The sequence below is a fragment of the Phyllobates terribilis genome, unplaced genomic scaffold (assembly GCF_046119375.1).
Source record: "Phyllobates terribilis strain yellow unplaced genomic scaffold, ASM4611937v1 Scaffold_3__8_contigs__length_932513732, whole genome shotgun sequence".
NCBI lineage: Eukaryota > Metazoa > Chordata > Amphibia > Anura > Dendrobatidae > Phyllobates > Phyllobates terribilis.
In genome coordinates, this window is record NW_027362763.1 from 462,664,204 (window position 1) to 462,689,872 (window position 25,669).

Below are 25,669 nucleotides of genomic sequence, written 5' to 3' on the forward strand. Positions count from 1 at the left end.
GATGTAGCAATGCCACTTGCAATTAACCCTCCTCTTTGGGACAGGCGAAACATCAGGTTCTTCCACTCCTTTAAGAAAATACCTGGAGTTAAGTCCTCTGCTTGTAATTTTTTAGTCACTGTAAATGGGTGCTCTAGCAATTTTTTCAGCTCAGTCACCTGATTCCACTGACTTTCATTTAGCGTCAGTTGAGGGTTAGCCATGTCTACAAGAAAGGTTTTCAGTTCAACCAAGCGCTGAATCATTAAGTAAGTACTGCCCCATCGTGTGGCTTGATCAATAATTGCCCCTTTTCCAGCACATCTCTTCAAAATTGAGTCAACTTTAGGGGTTCTGGCAACAGTAGCCAATTTTCTCACCTTGCCAATCAGTGCAGCAGCATGTCCTTCTTGCAGACTGTCTCTTATAGCCAGCTGTAGCGTATGCACAACACAGCGCATGTGATGAATGAAAGAACGTATTGACAGTTTCAACAAGATCATCTAAACTATCATGTTGCTGATCATCTGAAGCAACTTCAGTTTGCTCCTCTGTTACAATACTGTGTTCCTCTATTTCAAACATTTCTGTGTCTGTGGACCCAGAATGTTCTTCTAGCTGCTGGTCACCATCATTACTCTCATTCATTAGCTTAATAGTACTTATCATATTTGAAGCATTGTCAGTTACGACAGAAAGAACTTGCTCTTCTTTAAGTTCATAGTCTTGCAGAACTTTTCCACCAAGACCTGGAGAAACTCACTGGTGTGATGAGCTTTGGTGTATTTTACTGCCAATGTCTTGGTAACTATTTCATTTTTGTCACAAACAAATCGGACATTGATGGCAAAATAGTTCACTCTGTGACGTGTGCAGGCATCCATTTTAAGAAACAGAAAGCGTCCCTTGAGAGTTTTTTTAAGTTCTTCCTTTTGTTTAAAAGCTTCTTCGATTACTAATTTTCTAATACTCTCTCTCTCCAGAGAAACACCAAGCTTGCGGGCCATTTCTCCATTCGGACACATAAAAGCTGGTCGTGAAAATAATGAAATAGGCACACTATCCTTTACAACAAGCTCTATGATCTGTTTTATAAATGTATCTACTGTCATTGTCACAGTAACTTTGTCACTGACAAAATATCTTGCAACTGATGGCTGCAAAGTTCTCTGCTCCTTTGTTTGGTTGGAATAGCTGGGCACTGGTTCATTGGTTTGGATACAGTCTTTCTCATCCACTGCTTTCAGTACTTCTGGATGAAAGTGCTGTAAATGTCTCTTTAGATTAGAAGCTCTGGTAGGAGCATTTTTATCTTTGCCTGAATATGCACTGATCTTGGCTTCACAGCATTTGTTTTCGTCTGGATCATTTGTCATACACTGACAGACATACTGTTTTCTATCTTGAGTGATGGTGAAATGTTCAAATACAGCTGATTTAATGTGACGCTTCTTTGACATTCTCAGGTTTTTAATTCAGCATTCACAATCCAAATGACAATTGCTTTTCCTAAAAACAATTGTACAAAATTATTGCCAGGTCGTACAACTGATATAGTGGTCAGTAATACTGTTATTCCTCATGTACTCACAGTTAACTGATGCAAAGTTTGTTGAAAGGATAATTCTTCTTACAGTCTTCCTCTTCTGAGTAGCAGCTGTGAGATGCTTGGAAGACGCACACCTAGTAAACTTCTAGTCTAGAGGAGGAGCTTTACTACTAAGAATTTGCAACACATTTTCACTTTCAGTTTCATACACTGTAAGTAGGGGGGTTGGGGCAGCATGAGGTTAACCAAGTATAAGATTAGATAAGGGCAGTGGAGAACAGTGACACACAAGAAGTCAGAAACGTCTCTATCTCCAGCAGAACTGCTTATCACTGTTGTTCATAGTTTGATAGAACATATATATTTGAGTAACATTTATAAAATTCATATGAAAGTTCAATTATGAAATATTAATACATTTTTTTTAAAGCTGGAGTCGGAGTCGGTACATTTCTACCGACTCCAACCAAAACTAACTCCGACTCCGACTCCACGACTCTGACTCCACAGCCCTGGATTTGTCATTTAATAGCCTGTTAAACAGGCTTCAGATGCACACTAAACAATCTGTAATAGATTATTCAGTACACATAGGCTGCCATTGTTCTAGGCAGTGCTAGTCCTGTTTACACAGAACAATTCACTTCCAAAAATGATGATCTGTTGTGCAGTCCAAAAGATTATTTTGTCTGACGCATGAGCGTTTTCAGTTGATCGGCAGCTTGCACAAATGCACGATTATTATGAGCAAGCGTTCCTAGTAGTGTTGAGCGAACGTGCACAGATAACATGTTATCCAAGCATGCACAGTGTTATCCGAGTATCTTCGGCATGCTCTGCTAATGTGTTTGACTCCTTACGGCTGCAACATATGCAGGGATTGCCTAACAAACAGGCAATTCCCGCATGTGTTGCATCTGTCTACCGCCGCATAACATGCAGCCACAGGGACTCAAACATTATTGTCCTATGTATCACTTGGTGTGGAATTATTTTATATACTGACATATTTACTAATTACAAAAAATGTCATGCCACACTTACAGTGGGTACGGAAAGTATTCAGACCCCTTTACATTTTTCACTCTTTGTTTCATTGCAGAAATTTGGTAAATTCTAAAAAGTTTATTTTTTTTCTCATTAAAGTACACTCTGCACCCCATCTGGACTGAAAAAAAAACAGAAATGTAGAATTTTTTTGCAAATTTATTAAAAAATAAAAACTGAAATATTACATGGTCATAAGTATTCAGACCCTTTGCTCAGTATTGAGTAGAAGCACCCTTTTGAGCTAGTACGGCCTTGAGTCTTCTTGGGAATGATGCAACAAGTTTTTCACACCTGGATTTGGGGATCCTCTGCCATTCTTCCTTGCAGATCTTCTCAAGTTCCATCAGGTTGGATGGTGAACGTTGGTGGACAGCCATTTTCAGGTCTCTTCAGAGATGCTCAATTGGGTTTAGATCAGGGCTCTGGCTGGGCCAGTCAAGAATGGTCACAGAGTTGTTCTGAAGCCACTCCTTTGTTATTTTAGCTGTGTGCTTAGGGTCATTGTCTTGTTGGAAGGTGTACCTTCGGCCAAGTCTGAGGTCCAGAGCACTCTAGAAGAGGTTTTCATCCAGGATCTCCCTGTACTTGGCCACATTCATGTTTCCTTCAATTGCAACCAGTCGCCATGTCCCTGCAGCTGAAAAACACCCCCATAGCATGATTCTGCCACCACGTTTCACTGTTGGGATTGTATAGGGCACGTGATGAGCAGTGCCTGGCTTTCTCCACAAATACCGCTTAGAATTATCACCAAAAAGTTCTATCTTCGTCTCATCAGACCAGAGAATCTTATTTCTCATAGTATGGGAATCCTTCATGTGTTTTTGAGCAAACTCAATGTGGGCTTTCATATGTCTTGCACTGAGGGGCCACTAAGCCCCCATAAAGGCTCGACTGGTGGAGGGCTGCAGTGATAGTTGAGTTTGTGGAACTTTCTCCCATCTCCCTACTGCATCTCTGGAGTTCAGCCACAGTGATCTTGGGGTTCTTCTTTAACTCTCTCACCAAGGCTCTTCTCCCACAATTGCTCAGTTTGACTGGACGGCTAGGTCTAGAAAGACTTCTGGTGGTCCCAAACGTCTTCCATTTAAGGATTATGGAGGCCACTGTGCTCTTAGGAACCTTGATTAATGCAGTCTAAGGGGTAACATTTCTCCTTATGGAGAGTGACACACCAGCTCTGGCACGTCAAGGTAAGGAGGCTTATTCGCCATACAATGCTCCTCTGGGAAATTGTTGATTAATGCAGAAATTCTTTTGTAACCTTGGTCAGATCTATGCCTTGCCACAATTCTGTCTCTGAGCTCCTTGGGCAGTTCCTTTGAGCTCATGATTCTCATTTGGTCTGACATGCACTGTGAGCTGTGAGGTCTTTTATAGACAGGTGTATGCCTTTCCAAATCAAGTCCTATCAGTTTAATTAAACACAGCTGGACTCCAGTGAAGGAATAGAACCATCTCAAGGAGGTGCACAAGGAAATGGACAGCCCGTGACTTAAATATGAGTGTCTGAGCAAAGGTCTGATACTTATGACCATGTGATATTTCAGTTTTTATTTTTTAATAAATTTGCAAAAATTTCTACATTTCTGTTTTTATTCAGTCAAGATGGGGTGCAGAGTGTACTTTAATGAGAAAAAAATGAACTTTTTAGAATTTACCAAATGGCTGCAATGAAACAAAGAGTGAAAAAATTAAAGGGGTCTGAATACTTTCCAAACCCACTGTATATGCTATTTCCCTTGCTTCACTATTCTTAGTTTCAGACTACTCAAAGGGCATTGTTTTGCCCAGACTAGTCAACCTACTAATCATGTCACCGAGCCCCTGTGAGCATGATAACATGTGTTGCAAGAGTCGGCGTTAACACCGTTTATGCGCAAGACTCGCTCATGCGCGTGACTTTCCTTTCATGTCCGTGCGCAGTGAAGCTGGGGAACATACACATGGCTTCACTGAGAGCAATCTTATTATTTGATAATCAGATGGCTGTCATGACAACCAGGATGGGCTCCGAGGAAGAGGTGGAGCCAATTTCTTCCATCATATCATAGAATGTTAGTGTTGAAAGGGACCTCCAAGGTCACCGTGTCCAACCCCCTGCTCAAAGCAGGATTAACTAAACCATCTCAGACAGGTGTCTGTAAAGCCTCTGTTTGAAGACTTCCATTGAAGGAGAACTCACCACCTCTCATGGAAGCCTGTTCCACTCATTGATAACCCTCACTGTCAAAAAGTTTTTTCTAATCTGTATCTTCTCACTTTCAGTTTCATTCCATTGCCTCTAGTGTTTTCATGTTCAAACGAGAATAAGGATGAACCCTCTACATTGTGACATCCCTTCACATATTTGTAGAAAGCTATTAAGTCTCCTCTTGGCCTTCTTTCTTGCAAGCCAAACATTCCCAGATCCTTTAACCGTTCCTCGTAGGACATAGTTTGCAGTCTGCTCACCATCTGGTAGCTCTTCTCTGAACTTGCAGTTTTTCAATGTCTTTTTTAAAGTGTGGTGAACAGAACTGGACACAGTATTCCAGATGAGGCCTGACCAAGGAGGAGCAGAGGGGATAATTACTTCACGTGATCTAGACTCTATGTTTCTCTTACTGTAATACATCTCAGAATTGTGTTTGCCTTTATTGCTGCTGCAGATTCATGTGCAGTCTGAGATCTATTAATATACCCAAGTCTTTTTTACACGTGCTGCTGCTTTGTTCTATTCCTTTCATTCTATAGATGTCATTTTTGTTCTTCTAACCCAGATGTAGAATCTTGCATTTCTCCCTGTTAAATACCATTCTATTAGTCGCTGCCCATTGTTCAAGCTTATCTAGATCCTTCTGAATACTTTATCTGTCTTCTCTAGTGTTAGCTATCCCTCTTAGCTTTGCATCGTCGGCAAATTTAATTAGTTTACCTTCAGTTCCATTATCTAGATCATTTATAAAAATGTTGAACAGCACTGGGGCCAGGTCAGAGCCTTGTGGTACCCCACTTGAAACACTCTTTCAAATGGATGCACAACAATTTATTACCACTCTATGAGTGAGATCACTGAGCCAGTTATGAATCCACCTAACCATTGCCTTATCAATCCCATACTTGGTCATTTTTTCAATAAGGATAGTAGGAGATACTTTAACAAATGCTGTTAATAGATAGTGTGGATTATTTTATTCCTTCAATAGCACTGTGAAGATCAGTTGATGTTACAATTTCTTACTTAGAGAACACAGAGGCAAAATAGGAATTTAAAAGTTCAGCCTTCTCAACTTCATTTTTGACCACTTTAGCCATTTCATCCAGTAAAAATCCTACAGCATCTTTGACTTTTCTTTTGACATACTCCCAAAATCCCTTTTTTACAGCTTTTGGTCTCCCTTGCAAGCCTCACTTCATTACTGGCTTTAGCTCTTCTAACGCTTGCTCTGCATTCCCCGCAAACAGCATTATATTCTTCTTTAGACATTTCTTTTTTCCTTTTAACAAGTGTTTAAGTTCTGGGTTCATCCATCCTGGTCTCTTTAAATGCTTCCAATTCTTCCTTCTTTTGGGGATTGTTACTCATTGTGCAGTGAGAATTTCAGTTAGCAAAATCTCCCATCCTTCTTGGACAATTCTATCCTTTAGAACATTCAGCCGTTGGACCTTTCGAACCCTCTTTCTGAGTCCCTTAACCCATTTACAACCCAAGGTGGTTTGCACGTTAATGACCAGGCCGATTTTTACAATTCTGATCACTGTCACTTTATGAGGTAATTACTCATTAACGCTTCAATGGATCTCCCTGATTCTGAGACTGTTTTTTCGTGACATACTGTACTTCATGACTGTAGTAAAATTTCTTCGATATCACTTGCGTTTATTTGTGAAAGAAAATGGAAATTTGGTGAAAATGTATAAAATTTAGCAATTTTCAAAATTTGAATTTTTATGCCCTTAAATCAGAGAGATATGTCACACAAAATAGTTAATAATTAACATTTCCCACATGTCTACTTTACATCAGCACAATTTTAGAACCAACATTTTTTTTTTATTAAGGAGCTATAAGGGTTAAAAGTTGACCAGCGATTTCTCATTTTTCCAACAAAATTTACAAAACCAATTTTTTAGGGGCCACATCACATTTGAAGCCACTTTGAGGGGTCTTTATGACAGAAAATACACAAAAGTGACACCAATCTAAAAACTGCACCCCTCAAGGTGCTCAAAAACCACATTCAAGAACTTTATTGACCCTTCAGGTGCTTCACAGGAATTTTTGGAATGTGGAAGAAAAAAATTAACATTTAACTTTTTTCACAAAAATGTTACTTTAGACCCAATTTTTTTAATTTTCGCAGGGGTAACAGGAAAAAATGGACCCCAAAATTTGTTGTGCAATTTCCCCTGAGTACACAGATACCCCATATGTGGGGAAAAAACACTGGGCGCACGGCAGAGTTCGGAAGGGAAGCAGCGCCATTTGACTTTTTGAATGTAAAATTTGCTTGAATAATTAGCGGACTCCATGTTGCTTTTGGGAGTGGAAACCCCCCCCAAGTGACACCATTTTGGAAACGAGACGCCTCAGGGAACTTATCTAGATGTGTGGTGAGCACCTTGAACCCCCAGGTGCTTCACAGAAGTTTATAACATTGAGCCGTAAAAATAAAATTTTCACATTTTTCCACAAAAATGTTTTTCAGCCCCCAATTTTGCATTTTCATGAGGGTAACAGGAGAAATTGCACTATGCAATTTGTTGTGCAATTCCTCCTGAGCACGCCGATACCCCATATGTGGGGGAAAACCACTGTTTGGGCGCACGGCAGGGCTCGGAGGGGAAGGAGCGCCATTTGACTTTTTGATTGTAAAATTTGCTTGAATAATTAGCGGACGCCATGTTGCGTTTGGAGAGCCCCTGATGTGCCTAAACAGTGGAAACCCCCCACAAGTGACACCATTTTGGAAACTAGACCCCTCAGGGAACTTATCTAGATGTGTGGTGAGCAACCTGAACCCCCAAGTGCTTTACAGACGTTTATAACATGGAGCCGTGAAAATAAAAAATAAAATTTTTTCCACAAAAATGATCTTTTAGCCCCAATTTTTTTATTTTCACAAGGGTAAGAGGAGAAAATGGACCCCAAAAACTGTTGTGCAATTTCTCCTGAGTACGCCAATACCCCATATGTGGGGAAAATACAGTGTTTGGGCGCACGGCAGAGTTCAGAAGGGAAGGAGCACTGTGTGACTTTTTGAACGCAAAATTGGCTGGAATTGAGAGGGGATGCCATATCGCGTTTGGAGAGCCCCTGATGTGCCTAAATAGTGGAAACCCCCCCACCCCCAAGTGACCTCATTTTGGAAACTACATCCCTCAAGGATTTTATCAAGGGGTATAGTGAACATTTTGAACCCAGAGGTACGACACAGAATTTGATAACATTAGGTCATCATATTGAATAAGTTGTCATAAGTCTTGGGCACAAGTGCTCGCTACTTGAGTTTTCATCGGGTACTCAGGTATGCACCATGTATCGCACGTGCTCGAGTGACATGCTAGAGTCCCCGCCCCGCATGTTTCACGTTTATTAAGACACCCAAAAAAAAACATGCGGGGATCGCTCGTGCAAGGCAGGCAATCCCCGAAAGTTTTTTTGGCTGCGAAGCATATGGGGCGGAGACTTGCGCATGTCACTCGAGCACCCACGATACTCAACGCATACCCGAGCACCCGATGCAAACTCAAGTAGCGAGCACTTGCGTTCAACACTAGTCGCCATATCGTCTTTTTTTTTTTTCACTTTTGAAAAAAATCCCAGCCCTAATACAACCCTAACCCTAAATCTAGCCCAACCCTAACCCTAGCCCAACCCTAACCCTAGCCCAACGCTAACCTCAACCCTAACCCCAACCCTAGCCCAACTCTAACCCCAACCCTAACAAAACCCTAGCCCAACCCTAACCCTTACTCTAGCCCAACATTAAACCAACCCTAACCCTAGCCCAACCCTAACCCCAACCCTAGCCCATCCCTAACCCTAACCCCAACCCTAGCACAACCCTAACCCTAGAGTTTATTTTTTAAGCCGTTCCTCGTGCGGTATAAGTGATTAGACAACTTTATTCTTCGGGTCGGTGCGATTACAGCGATACCAGAAGCATATCGGGTTTTTATGATTGACAGCTGTCACACACTAAAAGACGCATTTTTTTTTATAAAATCTAGTTTTTGTATCGCCATATTTTGAGAGCTATAATTTTTCCATATTTTGGCAGACAGAGTCATGTGATGGCTTGGTTTTGGCACGACAAGTTGATGTTTTTATTGTTACCTTTTTCAGGCACGTGACATTTTTTGATCGCTTTCTATTCCGATTTTTGGGAGGCAGAATAAACAATTCAGGAATTGTTTTTTTATTTTTATTTTTTTATGCTGTTCCGCATGTGGTAAAATTGATAAGGTAGCTTTATTCTTCAGGTCAGTACGTTTACAGCGGTACCACATTTATATCGTTTTTCTATGTTTTGGCGCTTTTACACAATAAAAGCTATTTTATAGAAAAAAATATTTTTTTGTATTGCTTTATTCTGAGAGCTATAACTTTTTTATTTTTCGGCTGATGGAGCTTTATGGCGGCTTGTTTTTTGCGGGACAAGATGACGTTTTCAGGGGTACCATTTTTATTTATATTCGTCTTTTTGATTGCGTGTTATTCCATTTTTTGATTGGTGATATGATGATAAAGCATAGTTTTTTTCTTCATTTTTTTTTTTCTTTTTTTTACTGTGTTCACTAAAGGGGTTAACTAGTGGGACAGTTTTATAGGTCAGGTCGTTGCGGACGCGGCGATACCAAATATGTGTACTTTTATTGTTTTGTTGTTTTTTCATAATAATATTTATTGATGGGTACATTATATTTTTATTATCGGTGGATTATTTTTTTTTATATTTTTACAAGCATTTTTTTAGTTTTTTAACACTTTTTTTACTTTTATACTTTATCTCACTATGGGACTTTCACTTTTTTTACTCTGATCGCCTGTATAGCATAGGGATGGCGCACCATCCCTGTGCTATACAGGCTGTCAGCGCTGTAGAGGCAGAAGATACTTTGGTCATGCACCGCGCATGACCAAAGTATCTTCCTGCTGTATGGTGACTCGGATGTTGTCATGACGACATCGGGTCATCATGGCAACATCCGGGAAGAAGCGGCAGACAGCGTTGGACGCCAGCAGGAGAGGTGAGTATCGCGATCACCTCCCCTTGCCCCCGCAATGATGCAATCGACTTTGATCGCAGCATTGTGGGGGTTAATGTGCCAGGAGCGATGGGGCACTGCTTCCTGCACATAGCTGACAGCCTATGTGCGGGCGAAATCAACAGGGTGTACTAATACGTACCTGGCTCTTAAAGCCCAGGGCGCAGGTATGTATTTGTACGTCTTGGGCTTTTAAGGGGTTAAAGTGAATCTGACAGCTGAAACAAGCTGCCCAATTCAAGGGCAGCATATATCAGGTTACTTATTTTGTTTTCTCTGCATAGAAATAGGAAGTCTCTTTTCCCAGCAGGAGTCATCCCCCTTTTCAACTCCTGACCCAGCTTCTCAACTCCTCCCCACAGCCCGGGACTATTGCAGTGATGACTCATGCAGGAAAAATTTACTTCCTCTTTATACACAGAGCTTAGAAGGATTCAGCTTGACAGTTTTTAAAGGGGTTTTCCCACAAACAAAAGTTCATTTTGATCAATGGCTGTGTCTGACCATGTACAGAACATGGTCTGATCATGCCACATCTCCTGGGCAGGGGAGGAAGAGAAAGAGTATACAGTTATTACAGCAGGGGATTGCAGCTGATTCTTTCTTTGAAGTAAAACATTGTTAAAAACAGGCAGTGAAATATTTTACCTCACAAAATTAATCAGCTGTGATCCCCTGCTGTAATGTCTGTATACTCTTTTGCTTCCTCCCCTGCCCAGGAGATGTGGTATGATCAGACCATGTTCTGTACGATCAGACACAGCCATTACACAGTACACAGCAGGGGCACATTTATAAGATTATCTCAGCACAGGAACATTTTATTTAAACACATCCAATTGTGGAGCTTATTATTATTCCAAGATCTGTTGATTAAAATCGACTTTCGTTCGTGGGAAAACCCCTTTAATCATGTGATGTCATAGACCTAATAGAAAAGAGAAGAGTTAACTGGGTAGAAGGGCAAAATGAGCAATAATAAGTACATAGTGCTATATATTATGATGACTGCAATATATTAAGAGGATAACAATTTTGATGGGAGTGCTCCTATAATAAGTGCTCCTTTATAATAATAAAAAATCTCTAATAGCTCTATTTATAAGATTTCATTGAATCTCCCACCTTGGTCTTAATTGTATTACAAACTCAATTAGAAACCATGAATTCGTAATTCTTTAATTAAAGTGGTTTCCAGAACTACAATATCGATAACTTATCGTCAGAGGTACAACACCTGGTATCCCCACTGATCAGTTGTTGGCAAGTCCTGAAGGATGAACACGGTATAAAAAGCTGGAAACCCACAGTTTTGTACACTGTAGCGGCCATTCTAGGGTTCTGCATCTCAGCTACAATTTACTTCGATGTGATTTGAGTAGCAATACCCAAGAACAGCCATTACACAGTGTACAAAGCTGTCTTCTTCTCGCTCCAGACATTGTGCGTATAAATAAATTGTCCTGCTATGGCAATTTTCATATACTAATATTCGTATAACATGAAAACCCAAGAGATTTTGCAACTTCTGAATGAATGTACTATAGTGCAATGTATTTACATAAGGCACAAGGGCAGATCTAAATTCATGACCATGTATGTTTAGCACAGCATATCTATGCAATAGAATAAGGTATGGAAATGTGTGACTGTTTTTTATCGAGCAGCTGTCAACATCTCTTCTTCTCAGCTGTAGCTTACAAAGTCTGTGCTCTTCCAAGAAGAAAAAAAAAACATAACTTGAGGTGGAGTTGGGTCGTTTGTCTTGAGGGTGATGCACATGGCTTTACTTTAGTTCGAAGCCACATGATCTACACAAACTGCGATTCAGGCTTGGAAAGGTGTAGCACGTAAAGGGGGTAAGCAAGCAAGGGAAGGGGAGGGTCCCTTTGAAAACTGGGAAACCATGTTTCTGTTTTTCTATAGTGCGCTTTATATCTAAATCCATGAAATTATATCAGGCCACTTGATCTTACAGGTTACTGGTTTATGTAGCAAGTTTGTTCAGTGCAGCAAATAATTAGATCTGCCAAGAAACCTTCATAGCTCTGGTCTAGATGACTGTCAGAGCCCAAATTATTGACTGTACTGACAACTTACCTCTGGATTATTTCCTTTATTATACGGCTGATGGTACATAACCAGGGCCAATTTATTTCAGCTCGATGACACGAGAAAACAAAAACCAGATTACCAGTATCATGGAGAAATGTACTTTTCTTACATCCGTAGCCACCATTAAAGGGAAATCAAGTTTTTATTTTATGTGCATTTAACAAAAAATATTAAAAATTGTCAATGTTTTTTTTGCCATATTACAATCTTAGTTAAAAAAAAAACACCAGTGGGACTCATTCACAGTTAGTGTTGCACGTACATGTATCTGTTTTTTTAATGGATACGACACATACCTATTATAATCTATGCTGCTGTTCACATGTCTGTGCTTTTCATGGACCGTGTGGAAAAATGTCAGTTTTTTTCCGGCAGCACAGACGACAAGTGCCAATACAAGTCTATGGGTCTATGAACAACCACGCATAGCAAACTGATGGCATCCATGTGCTGTCCGTGTTTAACATTGCAAAGTATAGGAGAAGCTTTATTTTTTTTTCCTTTCTTTATCTATCCGTGAAAAACACTGATGACACACTGATGGGAAAAACGGACACACTGATAACACACTGATGACGTGTGAATGAGGCTGTAGCCAGCGAGAAAATTCCAAGATTACAATTTTGTTTTTTTAAGGCCACGTTCACATGTTCAGTATTTGGTCAATATTTTACATCAGTATTTGTAAGCCGAAATTGGAAGTGGGTGAAAAATGCAGAAGTGGTGACGTGTTTCCATAATACTTTTCCTTTGATTGTTCCACTCCTGGTTTTGACTTACAAATACTGATATAAAATACTGACCAAATACTGAATGTATCCCCCCCGGGGCCCCTAAGACTTTTTGTAAAGACCTTCCGTTGCAGATAATGCCTGTGAGTAGCGCTATCACTGGCCGCTCACAGGCATCACCTGACCCCCGGCTGCAGCCGGCTCTGACATCCGCTGATGTCACGAAAAGTGCTGGAAGCAGCCGGGGGTCTTTGTCTTCCTGGTCCCATGGTGGATGCCAGGCTGTGGGCAGGGTTACCCCCCCCGCGTCACACCCGGCATCCACCGCGCACTCTGCCTCTCCCCATTCAATGGGAAAGCGGGTGGTGGATGCTGGGTGTGACGCATGGGGTAGCCCCGCCCACAACCCAGCAGCCACCGCGGGGTACCCAGCAGCCACCGCGGGGACCCCAGCGCTGAGTCACGGCTCACTTGTCGCCTGTGAGTGGCCACCAATAGCGCCGCTCACAGGCATTATCAGAAACATAAGGTATTTACAAAAAGTCTTAGGGGCCCCGGGGGGATACATTGGGGGAATAATATAAAGTAATGCACAACTTCTTTAACATTGATGGCCTATCCTTAGGATAGGTCATCAATGTCTGATCGGTGGGAGTGCGACACTCGGCATCCCTGTCGATTAGCTGTGCTCGGTGTCGGCCGGAACTGACCAGTTATGGAGCTGCAGATCACTACTCCGTCTACTGTATAGTGGCCACGGCTGGGTACTGCACATCTGTCCCTTATTGATTTGAATAGGAGGGGGACATGCAGTTCCCAGCAGCGGCCACTATACAGTAGACTGAGCTTGCACTATGCAGCACTGTAACTGGTCAGTTCCAGTCAACGAGAACAGCTGATCAGTGGGGGTGCAGGGTGTCGCACCCCCACCGATCAGACATTGATGACCTATCCTAATGTTAGGCCATCAATGATAAAGTAGTGAACAATCTCTTTAAAAACTCCAGCATTTTTCTAAAACAAATGCTGTCTTTTTAGCCAAAGACAGAAAAGAGTTAAAAAGAAACTGGATGAACATTGACTATTTTTTACCAAGCAAGATCTCAACAATTTAAGCCAGTAAGTTTCATTATCTAGAACAAAATTATGATTAGATCAATTTAAAGCGCACCTGTCAGCAGGATTGTGTTTAGTAAACTACATACACTGTCAGGTGGGCGCCATTATACTGAGCAAAATGATACCTTAGATGATGAAATCCGTTCAATGGTTCTTTTATAATCTTTAGTTTCAGTTCTGCCATAATGATATGTATGTGCTCTGGTGCTCTCATTATGTATTCATGTATTCCTATCTCTGGCCTCTGACAGGTCACTGTGCTTTCAGTGACCTGCCTACTATGTTAAATACTGCCTGTTTAATTTCCAGGCCCATATGAAATTTACATATCCCAAAATGGCCGCCCGACACCCGTGCATGCGCAGTAGCATCTCGGCAATCGAGAAATGCTACTGCGCAAGCGCAGGCAGCGGGAGCTGTATTGCTGCAGGAAACCGAAACATATCTGCAGAAATATGGCTCCCGCCGCCCACGCAGTAGGATTTCTTGATTGCCAAGATGCTACTGCGCATGCGTGGCGCCATATTGCTGCACCCACATTCTTTTTTCAAAAGCAATATTGCGCCCGCGCGTGGGCAGTGGCATCTCTCGGCAACCGAAAGATGCTACTGCGCATGTGCAGGCATCAGGCGGCCATTTTCACATGGGCAGAGAAATTAAACAGGCAGTATTTAAAATAGTGGACAGGTCACTGAAAGCACAGTGACCTGTCAGAGGCCAGAGATAGGAATACATGAATACATAATGAGAGCACCAGAGCACATGCAGTGTCATTTACTAAGCCCAATCCTGCTGACAGGTGCGCTTTAACAGGACTTTGCTAACTGACTATGCAGTCCTATTAAGGTCTCATTCACAAAATTTTCACGGATACAATACACAACACATACACATTCTAATGTATGGTCGAATTCACGTGAAGTGTTTTTTCCCAAACTGTGTGTCCATGCAAAACAGATGGTGCCATGTCCATTTTTTTTCTAGTATCACGGATGACAAGGGCCAATACAAGTCTATGGGTCCGTGAAAAACATGTGCAGCACACGGATGTTATCCGTGTACCATCCGTGTGCTGTCCCTATTTAACATGAGGCCACGTTCACACACTGAGTATTTGGGCAATATCTTACATCAGTATTTGTAAGCCAAAACCAGGAGTGGGTGAAAAATACAGAAGCGGTGACATGTTTCTATTCTAGTTTTTCTCTGATTGTTCCACTCCTGGTTTTGGCTTACAAATACTGATGTAAAATACTGAATGTGTGAATGCGTCCTAAAATGTATAGGAGAAGCTTTGTCATTTATTTATTTATTCATCCGTGAAAAACACTGATGGTAAAAACAAACCCATGGAATGTGAACAAGTACCCAATATAATCCATGGGACAGTTCACATATCCAAGTTTTTTTGTGGACTGTGTTTCTGCTAAAAAAAAAAAAAAAAAAAAAAAAGAGTCACTTAAGACATGTCCGTCTTTCATCCGAGTCACTGATCAGAATCACCCATACAATTCTATAGGTTCATGAATATCCCATACAGCACATGGATGGCTGTTCGTGATTAACACTGTACCGGATAGATGAAGCTTTGCAAATTATTTTTTTTAATACGAGACAATCACAGAAGAAACACGGATGGTGAAAACAGACACAGTGACCAAATATTGATGAAAATCAGATCAAAAACACTTGAACTATTTTTTTTTTTTTTTTGCATACCAGAAAAATGACTGAAGTCTGAATGAGGCCTCAGGGTCATAAGTGTCCACTGTATTCTTCCATTGCTCCTATTCATTTGCCTGTTATCCAATAGGAACAATATTTCTTGTGAAAAGAGGTATTCTTTTTATAATGATAACCGTGATAAAAATAAAAAAAAATACTGTATTTTTTGTATTATAACACACACTTTTTTACCTGGGGGGCGGCATCGGTGGAGCAGGGTCACAGATAAAGAAGGTTGGCGGCTGATACGGCAGGAGTCAGACGAAGCTGCGGGCCCCATCCTCTCAGAAGGGTCGCTGATTCAGGATGACTTGGGAGGTGGTGGTGGCAGGAGTGAGGATGGTGAATAATAGATGGCCTTTTCATTTTTAATGTAATTAATATAAAAAAAATTGAAAGGCGAAAACCCCTTTAACATGAACCTTGATATGAAGGTATAAATACAGCATGTGAAATAAGTATTGAATAGATCACCAATTTTTTAAGCAAATATATTTATAAAGGTGCTATTGACATGAAATTCTCGCCATAAAGGTGCAACTGACATGAAATGGGCCCATCCAATCCACACAGGAAAATTAATCAAACCATAGATGTCCATAAATTAAGTTATGTGTAATGATGAGAAATGACACAGGGAAAAAGGACTGAACACATGAAGAAAGAGAGGTGCAAAGAGCCATAGAAAGTCAAGACACCAGCTGAATTTTTTCAGCAATTAGAAAGCAATCCTGCCATTTAGTGAAAAATAATATCAGCTGGTTCAACTGATGGACTATAAAAAAGTGTCTCATTATCAAGGTGCCCCACAAGAAACATCTCATGATTGGTAAAACCAATGAGATGTCTCAAGACTTTTACAACCTTATTGTTGCAAACCATACTGATGACATTGGTTGCAAAAGAATTTCTAAACTACTGAAGGTTCCAGTGTGCACTTTTGGAGCCATAATTTGGAAGTGGAAAGAATATAATTTCATGACCAAGTGTTCCCCACATGATTTCAGACATAGGAGTGAAAAGAATAATCAGAAGAGTTGTCCAAGAGCCAACATCCACCTGTGGAAAGCTGCAGAAATACCCGGAATCAGCAGGTAAAAATGTTTCAAAGAAAACAATAAGTAATGCACTTCCATGGCCTGTATGCATGCTCACCATGCAAGACTTCATTACTGAGCAAAAATAGCATTTAATTATTGCTCAAAAACATTTAAACAAGTCTGTGAAATACTGGGAGAATATAGTCTGGTCATATGAGACCAAAATTTAAATCTTTGCATGCCATAATACACACCATGGTGGAAGGCGAAAAGGCACTGCATATCACTCCAAAAACACAATATTAACAGTGAAGATCGGAGGTGGGAACATCATGATGTGGGGCAGTTTTTCAGCATATGGCACTGGCAAACTTCATGTAATTGAAGGAAGAATGAATGGACGAGTGTACCGAGACATTCTTGCTAAAAATCTGCTGCCATCTACCAGGTTGATGAAGATGAAACAGGCAGGACATTTGAGCAAGACAAAGATCCCAAACACACAGCCAAGGAAACTCTCAATTGGTTTCAGAGAAAGAAAATAAAGCTGATAGAATGGCCTAGCCAATCACTTGACCTGAATCTGATTAGGAACTAAATCTCAGAGTTCATAGAAGGAGCCCACAGAACCTTCAGGATCTGAAGAGCATGTGGAAGAATGGGCCAAAATAACACCTAAGCAATGCATGCGACTAGTTTCTCCATACAGCAGACATATTGAAGCTGTCATCACTAACAATGTTTTTTGTACGAAGTCAATACATTTCAGTAAGCGTGTTCAATACTTTTTTTGCTGTGTCATTTTTCATTATTACACATAACTTAATTTATGGAAATCTATGAGTTGATTTCATTGCCTGTGTGGATTGGATGGGTTGTTACCTACATCTGGTCAGGACTTCATGGCAATAGCACCTTTAGAAATATATTTACTTAGAAAATTGGTGATGTATACTTATTTCACCTGCTGTCTATACAGACTCCTTACTTACAGTTTTTCACAGAGTACTTGCTTGAATAAGGGATTTGCTTTTTAGTTGTTAATTAAAATTTTCATGCAATTATTGCTTACAATTACTATTTGATGCAATTTGTGTGTAGGTGATGGTGCATACAAATTATTAAGTTATATTTATTTTTGATAATTTTTCACATGCAATGCTCTGTTCGTTCTTATAAAATATACATTTTGGCAGCATAGTAACTGTTTTGGGTGTGCAGTGTACATTTTTAACACATTTAGGCTGCGTGCCCACTATGCGTTTTTCAAGTGTTTTTGCCGTGGAATTTCCGCAGCGAAAATGCTTAAAAAACGCTTGGTAATACGTGCCCCATGGTCCCCAATGATAATCTGCATGTGCTGTGCACATGCTGCGGAAATTTCCGCTGCGGATTATCATTGCGGAAAAATACGTAGCATGTCCATTAATTTTGTGGACACGCAGCGTAATTGCCGCCATTGACTTGCATTGAAACACATATTATCCGTGTCAGCACATTTGCACACACGGATAATATGCCTTTCAATGTGCGGATAGTACCCAGGTTTGGAGAAGAGGAGACTCTCCTTTTTTACACCTGTCACATGACTCAATGACATCATCACAGGTCCTTTCACACCACCGCGAGACACCGGGGAGACCGGACGGAGCGGAGAAAATACTGGGGGACATCGGAAGGTAAGTATAATCTTTATTTTTTACCATTTTATTCTTTTTTTTAACTATTACTTGGTCACACTATATAAATCCATGCCGGTTGCATGGATTTATATAGTGTGACCAAGTTTTCAAGCACTTTCCAAGAGATGCTAAAATCGCTTGGAAAAGAGCTTGATAACCCGCATGCAGAAATGCATACAAAAACGCTTGACAAACGCTTCTACCTGGCGGGAAAAACGCATGTAAAAAACGCATGCATTTTTCCTGGCAGGGAGAAGCGGAAAAAATATGCAGCATTTCTGCATTGTGGGCACATAACCTAATTGGATGAAGGCCAAAATCTGCTTGACTTCTGTACTCCCAAAAGTACTAAAGCAATCTCTTATGCGATTCTTGTAGTATATACAAGCGTACATTGGTTTTGTGTTTAAAGGGGTTGTCCAGTCTTCTGCTAAAAGTCTGAAGTCACTCTATGTGACTACTGACTTCTAAATTTTTACAGGGTGTGCACCGCACATTGTTAGGATTCTCTTGTGTCGGTAGTGAGCGCGAGCGGTCACATGACCGCAAGTATGTGATTTGCATACTTCTGGCCACATTCCGACTAGACTTGTACGGGTTTGCTCAATTCAAGTGAGGCCGCACATGTCTAGTCGGAATGCAATTCGCATACTTGCGGTTACTTGATGCTCGCTCTCGCGGCCAACACTGGAGAATCATGACAGTGTGTGATTTGTGCGCAATAAGGATTCAGAAGTCTGCAGTCACATATAATTACTTTATGTGACTGCAGACTTTTAGCATAAAAGTGGACAACACCTTTAAGCACAAATATGTCAAAGTTATATGAAGGTGGACATGGCTGCCAACAACACCTCTGTTAGCAGCAAATATTTTTTTTTTACATTTTCAGCTTAAAACGTGTATTTTTGAAGTGTTAACTTTCAATAAATATTGTGGTCTGGGGTTTAGTATAAATTATTTAATTTTGCTATTTGTGTTCTTTAATTTAAAGATGTGAAAATTGTTTCAGTTACTATGAAGAAAATCCTTATTCTTGTGTGTCCTTGGGAGCTTTCTATCTGGGTTCAGGTGGGTACACTGACCCTTCTAGGAGTCAAAATGGAAAGTCACTCTAACCCGGCCTGTCCATGTATTATATCATGTAATGCTACATTTTTCCATTGAAGCTAGATTTAAAAGGGGTTGTTATAAGATAACCTTCAACCTCTAATCCATTAGGGATATTACAAGGAATATTACCACAATCCTGTAAACCAGATGAATGTAGTGAGCTATTCTTGTGGTATCCACAATTGTATCATTTAAAGGGAATCTGTCAGCAGGTTATTGCCACCTAATCTGAGAGCATCATGATGTAGGGGCAGAAGTCCTGAATCCAGCAATGTGTCACTTACAGGGCTGCTTGCTGTAGTTTTGATAAAATCACTGTCTAATCAGCATGAGCTTATTACTAGAAGACTAGTAAACCTGCTGCCATGTAGTCCTCCATATTCATGAGCTCTGCATAACCTCACCCCCATCACTGATTGGCATCTTTCTGAGTATGCGCAGTGTACACACAAAGCTGCCAATTAATGGTGTGGGCGGGGTTATATAGAGCTCAGCATTCAGAGAACTGCTAGATGAGCAGCAAATACAATAGTGATTTTATCAAAACTGCAGCAGGCAGCTCAGTAACATCGCTGGAATCAGGGTCTATGACCATGCTCTTAGATGAAGTTGCAAAACCCTGGTGACAGATTCACGTTAATTGAAATGATATATGGAAAAAAGGAACTGGATTTCTATACAACCCCATTCAGTATCACAAACGTTGAGCTTCAACTACTAGAAAAACATGATAAAAATCACAGATAAATTTACTATCATTTATACAATGGAACCAAATATATTACGAGAACTACAACTTTAAACGCCCTTCTTTATGACCGTTAAATGCAGGGCTGTGGAATCAGTAAGCCAAAGCACCGACTCCTCAATTTCCCTGACTCCATGACTCTGGTACCACAGCACTTCCTCACTACTGAGCATGTATATAAAGTGCAGCACAGATTCATCTCAACTACAAGCCGAGATCCAGGAACAGAACAGACATTTATAGAACATTTCATAACTTCCACAAATTCTTATGAAAACATCCTGCATTGAACTACTGTACCCAATTTATTATATATTTGGGAGTCAGTCCATTTTATACCGACTCCACAAAATGGACACCGACTCCACAGCCCTGGAAACGTCAATATTCTCTTTGGATACTGGTAATTCCGGCATGTAATTGTTACATGCTGATACACAACATTACATTTTTATTGATAAGCTTGAGCTTCTGCACACTGGCGGCCATACAAATGTTAGGTCTATAGCTATCTCTTGCGACTCCCCCAGACACAGGAATGAGAAAAGAAAGGAATGAGAAAGAAGCTGCCAGACTTTTCTGGCAGCGGTTTAGCTCCTCTGCAAACAGAAGGATTGGCTGTTAAATTTCCAAAATGCCGATCATTTCCTCCCCCAGAATCATCTGTCGGTGGAGTGTCTGAGAGCCCCTATACAAACTAAACTGTTGGTCATTCCTTCCGACATGAGTCTAATGTGCATTGGGCCTTTAGATGCCCTCCACTCCGTAAACATACATGGCTGGAGTAGAAGGATGATGTAGTACACACATACACACACATTTCTCAGGAACATGTGACGCGCCCCTGGGCCTGTGTCGCGCTGCGTTGCGCACGCGGGAGCTCACCCGGAGCCGGATCTCTTGAGGGTTGTAGTCTAGTGGCGGCGACCCGGTCCGTGCCCAGGGAGTCAAACTGAGCGGCGATGTACTAGCAGTAGATGGTTGGTGACTACGCCACCCGTTGAATGCAGCTATGGAGCTGCCGCTGCAGGGCAGACCGCTGAGGCCGGTGGAAGGATGGTGCAGCGTGGATGGTATAACCCCCAACGGGAGGGGTATGGCCTCAGGGCAGCCGACGTGGATGATGGGGGTAGCAGGAACCACTCAGAGACGGTGCGGTGTAGTTCAGGGTCTTTACTGGTGACAAAGATAGACCCTCCCGGAGTACTTGCTAGTGATAGGGGCCTGGTCAGTCCTTGAGCAGATGGGATCTCCCCTGGCCAGGCGGAGTTGTAGGCCTTCCCAACTAACTGTACTCTTCTGGCTACCTTGCTAGAGGCGGGAATAAGTAGCCCACGTCCCTGAGTGTACCGTGTGGTGCTCACCCGTATGGCCGGTGACTCGGGGCCTTCTAATGGCTTCCGCTCCACGATGGCGGTGCTGGTCCCACGCGTGTGACCGTGCCTTCGGGCTTCTGGGCCAGAGGACCTGAAATCCTCTGCCGGACGGTTTCTGCTGCTGGGTAGGAGTTAGTCCCCACAGCCTCGGACTCCGGGTCCGGTAAGAAATCTTCTCAGTCAGGGCGAGCTCTGCAGCTGCCAGCCCCTGACTCCTTGTAACACCGCTCCCCACAGAGCTCCTGATGTTTCTTGCTATGCTGCTTCTCTTCTCTACTCTTGTTCTGTCTTCTTTCTCACTCACCCTGCCTCAGCCCCGGGTTTATATAGGGGAAGTCCTTCCCCTCCCAAGACTGGGCAGGAGGTGTGGCATGCACAGGATCCCTGACCAAAGGACCTCCCACCTGCTCTCAGACGTAATATCTCTATCACTGTGGCAACCAGACCCCTGGGGTGTCACACATGCAAGGTACAATCTAACTCTTTGCCTACATAGTTTCTATTCAAACCATCTGACTTCATCATGCAAATCTGAAAATACATTGTACCTTTAAGGGGTTGTCCAGGATTTAGTGAATATAATGAAATTATTTATGTGACCTCTGCAGCCAATCACTGGCCTCAACCACAGAGGCCAGACACTGGTTGAAAATATGCTCATGACCTATCCGTGCTTGAATGGTGAGGGTTTTGAAAGATGAGTAATGCTTCTTTTATTATGTTATCACATTGTCTGCTGATTTTAGGATGTGTTCAGTCTTTTTGCAGCAGTAACTCCAAGTTTTTGAGGAGGATTTTGGAGAGTTTCCGCTCAAAAACTCAGCAAAAAGACTAAGTGTGAATGCACCCTTACACGTTTCTCGACAACCCTATAAATAACTCAGCATCTTGGCATATGGGGAGATTATCTTATTAAGGAAAATAATTATCCATCATGCGATATTATCAGGGAGGCTTCTGGTTGGCTCTAAAATTATTCTTTAGCAGGACAACAACATGAAACACACAGCCAATGTCATTAAAGAGGTTGTCCACTTTTACACTGATGGCCTATCCTTAGTATAGGTCATAAATGTCAGATCAGCAGTGGTCTGAAACCCGGCACCCCTGCCGATCAACTGCTATTGGCAGCCGCAAGAACTTACTTGCCGAGCTGCTCCGTCTACTTGTAGTGGCCGCCGCAGGGTACTACACATCCGCCTCCTATTGATTTGAATAGGAGGTGGGTGTGGAGTACCAAGCCTCGGCCACTACAAGTAGACGGAGCAGCTTGGCAAGTATTTGCGGCCGCCCAAAACAGTTGATCGGCCGGGGTGCCGGGTGTCAGACCACGGCTGATCAGACGTTGATGACCTATCCTAAAGATAGGCCATCAATGAAAAAGTGGACAACCTCTTTAAGAACTAAAGTAAAAGAAGAACAAGGATTCCTAGAAGTGATGATATGGCCCCCGACAGAGCCCTGATCTCATTATCAAGTCTGTCTGGATTATATGAAGAGACAGAAGGATTTGTGCAGCCTACATCCACAGAAGATCTGTGGTTAGTTCTCCAAGGTGTTTGGAACAGCCCCCTTGACGAGTTCCTTCATAGACTGTGACGACCCCTGTGCAAGAGCATTATATGGGCCCTTGAGGAGGCAAAAAGCTCATCATAATGCACAATTCCACCTGCTGTGGAGGTAGAGACGGGCCCCCTTTCCTATAGGGCCCCTCCTGCTGCACAGGTTGCTTTAACAAGTAAGCCCTTGCAAGTAAACCTTTAAACACTAAGGCTATGTGCCCACGATGCAGAAATGCTCCGGATTTTTCCTGAGCGTTTCTGCATCTCCCTGGCAGAAAAAACGCATGCGGATTGTACATGTGGATTGTACATGCGTTTTCCTGCCAGGGACATGCGGAAGTGAAGCGTTCTTCACATGCATTTCCGCATAAGGGTTGTCAAGCGCTTTCCAAACGATTTTAGCATCACTTGGAAAGTGCTTGTCAACTTGGTCACACTATATAAATCCATGCAAACAGCATGGATTTATATACTGTGACCGAAAGAATGGTAAAAAATAAATATATACTTACCTTCCGATGGCCCCCGGTGTCCCTGTCCTGGCTTGCCGGCAGCTCTCGGTGAACTCGAGGACCTGCCATGAGGTCATTTATTCATGTGACGGGTCATGCGACCGCCGACGTCAGCGGTCGTGTGACCCGTCACACGACTAAATGACGTCACCGCAGGTCCTTTTAGTCTACCGCGAGCTGCCGGCAAGCCAGGACAAGGACCATCAGAAGGTAAGTATAATGTATATTTTTTATTTTATTCTTTTTTTTACAGGTACTATGGTACCCGGGTCCGGAGGAGAGTCTCCTCGTCTCCATACTCGGGTACCATCCACACATTGAACTGCATGTTATCCGTATGTACAGATCCAGTGATGCGGATGTCATGTGATTCAATGAAAGTCAATGGCGGCGAAAACGCTGCGATTCCACAAAATAATTGGTAGTGCTACGTTTTTTTCCGCAATGATAATCCGCAGCGGAAATTTCCGCAGCATGTGCACAGCACATGCGGATTATCATTGGGGGACATGGCAGGCCTTCTACCATGCGTTTTGTAAGCGTTTCTGTAGCAGAATTGCCACTGCGGAAACGCTTAAAAAATGCATAGTGGGCACACAGCCTAATGCTTATATACTTTTTAATGGCAAAGGGCGATCACACCAGGTAGCCACCCGTCTTAGATTTCTCTTTAGTTCTTTCACTTTGCATTTCATGTTTATCCATTCACGCAGCGTATTCTTATGTTACAGCATCCCTCTCGCCTAAAACTTTAGGGCAGTAATATATAAATATTGGAATCAGAAACTTAATGCTTAATTTTGTGACAATTTTAGCAGATTTTAGTGGTTTTTACTGAAAATGTTGGAGTAGTATGATGTGAACCCGATAGTATAACTGCCACAGCTCGTCACCAGAGAAGCCTCCATGTCTGCCAGCAGCGCCAGCTCCTCAGGGCAGGGGGAAAGTTTCCACAGGCTTCCCCACAGCTCATGAAATATTCAGCGTCTCCTCTCCGGTACTGAGTGACGGTGGGGCTGAGCTCCTCTCCTGCACTTGTCACTGTGTCCTACAAGTGAACGGGACACGACATGTCTGCAGCCATACACCCCGGGATACTCGGCAGGGAACCAGCGGCTCGCTGTGAGGGGACAGGGGAAGTTTAGCGCCGCTCCCGCCCGGCCGCCCGCCTCTTACCTGGCTCTGGACAGCGCCGTCCCGGGAAAGTTTGTCACTGAGGAGCTGACGAGCAGCCGGGAAGACGTGACTAAAATAGGCATGAAGAGGGGAGGCTGCAGCCTGAGCCGCGCACACTCCCCTTCATAGCAGCGGCAGCTCCCTCACTGCTGGGGAGGAGGAGAGACGGACAGGGACAGCGGGAGGAGGAGGAGGAGGGATGTGCCGACATCAGTACATCAGTGAGAGCCCGGCAGCCGCTGCTGAAGTTGGCGCAGATAATGGGCGCAGTGATAAGAGCAGTCACAGGGCACTGGGAGCAGAGCATGATGGCTCACCCCGGTCCTGCCTCACTTAGTCCTGCCTCACACCAGTCCTTCCTCACCCAGTCCTTCCTCACACCAGTCTTACCTCACCTAGTCCTACCTAACCCAGTCCTACCTCACCCAGTCCTTCCTCACCCAGTCCTTCCTCACCCAGTCCTGCCTCACCCAGTCCTTAACACCAGTCCTTCCTCACACCAGTCTTACCTCACCTAGTCCTACCTAACCCAGTCCTACCTCACCCAGTCCTTCCTCACCCAGTCCTGCCTCACCCAGTCCTTAACACCAGTCCTTCCTCACACCAGTCTTACCTCACCTAGTCCTACCTCACCCAGTCCTTCCTCACCCAGTCCTGCCTCACCCAGTCCTTAACACCAGTCCTTCCTCACACCAGTCTTACCTCACCTAGTCCTACCTAACCCAGTCCTACCTCACCCAGTCCTTCCTCACCCCGTCCTTCCTCACCCAGTCCTGCCTCACCCTGTCCTGCTGACGCGCCCCTGGGCCTGTGTCGCGCTGCGTTGCGCACGCGGGAGCTTACCCGGAGCCGGATCCGTGGAGGGTTGTAGTCTCGTGGCGGTGACCCGGTCCGTGCCCAGGGAGTCAAACTGGACGGCAGTCTATTAGTAGTAAATG

At 42.8% G+C, this 25,669-nt stretch overlaps 1 protein-coding gene across 2 annotated transcripts in view; it reads right to left on the bottom strand.

Moving 5' to 3' along the window:
- Window positions 1-24,903, bottom strand: part of POPDC1 (popeye domain cAMP effector 1) — a 143,712-nt gene extending 118,809 nt beyond the window's left edge. For both annotated transcript variants that reach the window (XM_073675773.1, XM_073675774.1), the window contains exon 1: window positions 24,732-24,903. The gene's annotated coding sequence lies outside the window, so the exon portion shown is untranslated. The remainder of the gene's footprint in view (window positions 1-24,731) is intronic.
- Between the last annotated feature and the right edge of the window lie 766 nt (window positions 24,904-25,669).